This window comes from Atta colombica, unplaced genomic scaffold (genome assembly GCF_001594045.1).
Source record: "Atta colombica isolate Treedump-2 unplaced genomic scaffold, Acol1.0 scaffold19, whole genome shotgun sequence".
Taxonomy (NCBI): Eukaryota; Metazoa; Arthropoda; class Insecta; order Hymenoptera; family Formicidae; genus Atta; species Atta colombica.
Genome location: NW_017259282.1, coordinates 1 through 6,915, shown reverse-complemented (window position 1 = coordinate 6,915; position 6,915 = coordinate 1).

Sequence of the window (6,915 nt, the reverse complement as noted above, 5' to 3'; positions counted from 1 at the left end):
CAAAAGAGCAACAATTTTTTTGGCGTGGCATCCACAAATTGTCAAACAGGTGGAAAAATGTATACCTACCGATAGGCAATACTTCGAATAAAATATTTTATCATTTTCAATAAACGTATATTTTCTATAAAAAAATTCCGGTTTCATATTTACATATCTGATATGTTCTGATACAACGGGGGATCACTTAATTTTTTATATCGTTCTTAATTATTTATATGTTTCTTTACACTTGTCCCTAATTTCCTTTTTGTTTGTCCCATGTGCTAATAGCTTATCTTGCTATGCTCTAATAATCCTTGAACATTGAATTTTATTCATATTAAGTAGCAAATTATATTATTCTTAATTGTAATTAAATTTATGTGGGCGTTAAGATACGTTATCAATATAATTATCATCATTATAATTATCATTATAGGGTAGATATTTATTAAATTTATAAAAGCCTATTTAATATAGAAGTAACTTGGTTACGCAATGATTTTATTAAATTAACCAAAAAACATATTAATAATTGTACATATAAAGTTCCTAAATACTATACTTGTAGAAAAAGTAAATTAATACCACTGCATTTAAACATGTATTGTAAACATGTATTATGAAACACATTGTCTTCTATTATAACGACAAAAATACAAGTTCAAAAAATTGTGTAGAGAACATGTACAAAAGACAATACAAATTGAATTAAAAAATGCATAGATATAAGTATTGGTTAAGAAAAAGATTATTTATAATTACAGACAAGATATCGAAGCATCTTTCTTACAATATAACGTGCACGTTTTTTAATTATCAAGAAAGAAAAATAATATCATCTGTGATACATTTAATGTAAAAATATGAAAAAGTTACTACATTTAAAAAATAATAAATTAAAGGATATAATTAACAACAATAAAACGATTGAATATAATATATTAATAGACGTAATAAAAAGATCCACAATTCTCATGGCTCAGATACAAAGGCCACTATTTTTATATAAGAAACAAGAAGAACATAGAGTAGAAAATTATATAGTATAGTATTTAATTATATAGTAATTTAATTATATAGTATTTGTGAGACATAATGGTAACACTGACAATTTATAAAATAAAAATAACTAGATACATCTAAATTAAAAACTTTGGTTTACTTCCAACACCCTCACTAAAGAATTTACTGCATTAATCCTAATCTTTGAGAAATTTGTTATTTTACAATGCTCTTAGTTAAAATATCTGCAGTCATGTCTATGATGCAAGATATTCAACTTTTAAATAATTATTAGAAATGGCATCTCTTACAAAGTATTTTACATCAATATATTTCGACATCATTATGTATTCTTATAATGTATGGAATTTACAGATCATTTTTGAGCAGTTTAATTATCGTTGTATAGAGTAAGCTCAGAAATGATAATGGAATCGACGTCGATTTGATTCCATTATTGAAAATGATAGGACAGTGTAAATTTCCAGTCAATTCAAATAATAAATTTCTGAAATAGATTGCTTCCTTTAGCTAATGCTATGTATTCAGCTTTGCAAATAGACAATGCTACAATTTCCTGTTTATTCGATTGAGATTGCTGAACTCAAAGCATAAACAAGCATAAACACAAATCCAGTATAAGATACTGAATTTATACTGTATACTGAAGTATACTGAATTTATGTTTATAGATAACTTTTTATCTTTAATGTTGCTCGCCCAATTAGCGTCTAAAAGTTTCTCAACTCTTTATCTTCCTTAACAAATTTTAAGCAATAATCTTTTGTAACTTTGCAAAACTCTTTTAACATACTGCCAATGAACATTTGTATAACAGTCATTGAATTGATTTAAGAAATTAACGCAAAAATCTATATCTGGACAAATTAGAATAGCTAAATACATTAAGCTCCCTATAAGCTGTCGATAAGATATATTTGTCGATAAGGTCTTATTACAAATAATATCATTTTCGCTATCGAAAAACATATTTTTATCCTAGGAATATTAACACTTTTACTTTCAGTCATATTAAATTGTTTTAACAACTGATTAATCTACTGTTCTTGATCTAGTGTTATACATTCTTTGTTGTAATCTCTATTAATACGTATTATCCTTAAACAATTCTTTCCTTTTCCTAAATCTTTTATTTTGAATTTTGAATTTAATTTCTTTTTTACACTTTCCATTTCACAATTATATTTGAAAAAAATAAAGAAATCTACCTATATGTAATCATCATTATTAGTTTATTCTTATTCTTAATATATAAACAAAGTTCTCTGTATTCGATTTTTTCTATAGCCTATCTTTAATAATACTTCTTCAACTCTTATATACCAAACACGTGATGATTGTTTTAAATCATAGATTGCACGTTTTAATACCTTAGTTTGATCACTATCTCCTTTTACAAAAGCTTCAAGTTGTTTTATATTTTCTTAAAAAAAAAATCATAAAGAAAGCTGTAATTACAATACATCTATGTAGATGTCTAATTTCAATATTTAACTTTACTGACAAAGCAACTCTTAAGGTAGAGTATCTTATCATGGAAGAAAATTTTTCATAATCTATGCCCTGAGTCTGGATGAAATCTCTTGCCACTAATTGGGTGCGATAACGTGGTTTATTCTCACTGTTTATTTTACGTTAGAACACTCATTTGCAATCAACGATAGTTTCGCTAGCCGATAACAAGTTCCCAAGCATCGTTTTCCTCAAAGGAATCTATTTCTTTCATGGCCTGCTTCCATCCATCTTTATTCTTGATAATGCTTCCATTATCATTAGTGAATCATTGTCTAAGTTTGTTTCAGTGATTTTTTTCTACATTTATATAAGTAGTCTTTGTTTGAACACTATATTGCTCGCTTTCCTCACTGAATCTTTCGTTCTTCTGTATCCTTTGATGTACTTGTATTGGAGTTGAGCATAATCTTTACTGTAGATTCTGTATTTTCCATTATTACTACCTCTCGATTAGTTATAACAAAGTCACTTTTTGGATTATAGATCCGATATCCATATTATGATATGATCTTCATGTCCATCTAGGATTATCCTTCTGGATTTTTATTCCACTTGAGTCTTCTATTTTTAGAGATGTGCACTATAATGTTTTCAAAAATTCTTAGGTGATCGCTGATGTCTGGTTTTCTACCAATCCAAATCCCGAACGTTTTATTATCCATTGCAATCCAAGTGCAACAGATCTATTTCGTAGATACACTGCAGTATTTACTGTTTCCGATCCGAATTTTTTATCTAATCCTGCATCGAATAATAAACACCTGGCTTTCTCTACAACAGTTCTGTTCATCCGCTCCGATACATCATTTTGCTCTGGCGCATATGGATTCGTTTTCTGATGATCTATACCAATCTTTCTTTAAAAATTTTTCGAATTCTTCCCCGTTGTCTGATCTCAGTATTTTTATTCTTAATTTTCAATCATGAACTTGAAGTCTTTAAAGCATTCCAATACTGAGTCTTTTGTCTTGAGGAAATATAAAAATCATTCTGTTAAAATTGTCCTTAAAAGTCAGGAAATATTTCGAACCGCTAATAGACTTGACTTCATGAGTCACATATTGGTGTGCATAATTTCCAGTAATTTATTGGCTCTATTTTCTTTCTGATTAAATAATCTTATCTTGATTGCTTACTCTCACAGCACTCAGGGCAATTTTGTTCAATTCAGCTAATATCATTTTGACACGTTAGAGAACCTTCGACTATACATTTTAATCAAGTCATTGTAGTTTATATATCCTATCTACAATGCCAGACTTCCATTGTTATACCACTACTAGCAAGGAAACATTTTTCCGATCTGTCAACATTCAATCGATAAATATTGTCGACTAGACCTGCTGTAGCTACTAGCTCATATTATTTATTAAATATCTTATAGCCATTATACTCAAACTTGACTTTATTATCATTCTTTATCTCAGTTGGCTTACTGATAACAAATTTGTAATTAATTCTGGCACGTATAGCACATTCTTTATGGTATTGTCAAATCTTGTTGCTGACGAACTGCTTCCGATAATCTTAGTGATATTCGCCTTGACTTGATATCGGCATCTTTACTCTATTAGCCACCATAATTTTTCGCAGATCTGTATTTTCACATACTCCTTCCAGCCAATCCTTCTTGTTATTAAATGTACATCCGCTTTTATATGTACCATTTATTCTTTTTAAACAGTTCACTTAGAAAAACTGCATTAAATATTGTACCATATTTAAAATTTTTTAACTTGGAGCTGAATTTATTATTCTTCTTAAGACATATATTTATAAGGGACCAATCTGTCTTCACATTTGAAACACCTTGACTCCTTTCTATCATCTTTTATCTTTCTATCATTGTTTCGATCTGCTACTTTTTAGATATCCATACGTAGTCTGAAAGTATATGTTCAGACTTGTGGTCTTTATAAAGCGCTGTCTGCTTTGATTTTCCATATTCATAAGCTTCGACTCAATCAATATAATCCGCTGTAATAAATGGCAATTCCAGAATTCGATGGTCATCATTGGTGAAAATTTTTCCGACAAATCTGTCAAAAATAATGAGCCATTCTTCATCGATGTTGAATCCTGTGTCAGTTTTTCAGTTGTCTCCATGACTTGATTAACATATGAGTCCATCGAGTTATGTTCTTCCAGCATGGATATTAATGCGCGTAATAGGTTAATCTGCCTAAAACCGAAATCATCAAATAGTGATCCATAGATCCTTCGTCATAGTAACTTAATATGCATATAGTGATGCATTAGTCGTTATAATATTAATTTCGCCTTTGCCTTATCGGCAGTTTCAGTTCCCTCAATGAAGATAGATAAATTGTTTAGTACTAATGTTTTCAACGGTAAATGCCCAATCATTATACAATAGTTTTCGCGTTCTCTTTGGAACACTAGCAAGATAATTCGAAGTTATTTCAAAACTTTTCAATAACTTATAATATTATATCTAGGCCCATAACCTATTAATAAAAGATACACAGTCTTCACGACTCAAATACAAAGATTATAATTTTTATTATAAGTATAAATATTGAAATAAATCAATACAAATAAAAAGGAAGAGCTACGAGCTAACATTGAACCTTTTTTTTGATTGTATTGATTTTATTTGTATTGATTATAAAAAGCAAAAAGAACATAAAGCAATGTTACCAACTTGGCTTATTTTCCACCATTTCTAGCTTATTTTAATGCTTAGCGGGCAGTAGTAGAATGGTACCGTACCATCTGAGACGCAATGATAACATCGATAACGGACAAAATAAAAATAATTAGATACGTTAGTTCTAAATTAAAACTTTGGTTTACTTCCAATAGAATATACAATAAACAATATCGAAAACTCAATGCATAATAGTTATTAATATAAAATAGATTAGATAAATAGTACAATCAGTGATATTAATAATTATATAAAATTTCCATTCCACATAATGAATTTAACGTTGAAACAAAATTAGATAATGACTAAATGAAAAATGATCAATCTTAGTGGAATAGACATTCCATCTGAAGTACAAATTCTTTTACAATTAGGTTAAGTTACTTAAAAATGGTAAAGAGAGGATAATAATAGAATTTATTAAACATGTTGAAAGAAATATTTGTAAATTAATGATAGAAAGATGAAGAATGTTATAAGGAACTAACTATTGTTATATATATGAGATATGACATATCTCATACAGCACAGAAAGATTGCAGAAATATTGCAATATTAAATGGTTATGAAACGTTACTGAATCATTGCTGCAAGATTCCAATAGTATTAAGATGTCCACTTTTTATTATATTGCAACGAAACGTTCCAGCAATGTTGCAATTAAATAATGCATTTGGATAAATTTTTTACGAAGACTCTAAAATTAAAACTATTTTCTGTACATATATCTAACTAACTTTAATTTTTCTATAAATCACATTTCTTGATATGTGCTTTCCAAACGCAATTTTTTTTGATAAAACCATATATAAAAATATTTCAAGTATTATTAATTCTGAAGGATAAATTTATTTGTAAGAATAAAGCATGTATGTGTGTGCACAAATAAACAAACTGTAAATATTATCCACATTAACATAATAATACAGTAGCTTAGTAAAATAATCATGGCTTAAGTTAATTAATTAAGTTAGTAATTCTTTTTAATTCGAAGCCATTCCGAGTTAACTGAAATCGATTAAAAAATGACGATATGAAATTTATTAATAAAATTTGGATGCTGGTTTATTCTTGATTCACATTAGACATAAATACATTACCGATCACAAAATTAATTTCAATAAATCGTTTTTCAGCAGCTTAATTGTTTATCGTCTTATCCGCGAGAAGAATCAACATAATAAATGTTCGTAGAAAGTTACCTTTGTTGTGCATAGAGCATCCGGCTATCAAATATTACCATTATAAAAATCGAGATATTGAGCAGCGCTACCACCGTCGCCGCAGCCGTGTGCTCTATCTCATATACTTGCTATATTTACCATCTTTCTCTCAATACATTATGCCGTCCGTTGCACTCATGTGCAACCTATACTTACGATTTTTTTCTCTCATTGCAGCTTCTTATGTAACTTCTTTTTTTATTTCTATTGTACTTATTCGATTATATTCTAATAATGCTTTTAAAGTGAGCACAGCGATATTATCAGACGCAATGATACCATTGAAGTTGCCGGCACATGTAATGTGATACGAAGAATGTAAGAATGAATAGATATCGCGAAGATGGAAGGAATGAATAATTTCAAATGCTGAGACACACAGTTAATTTTTCATTAATTTTTCATTACTCTATGTATATATTAGGTGTAGTAAAAAAATCTATTATTTTTCCATTCAATTTCATGCAAAAATAATGGATTTCTTTTTACTACACCTAA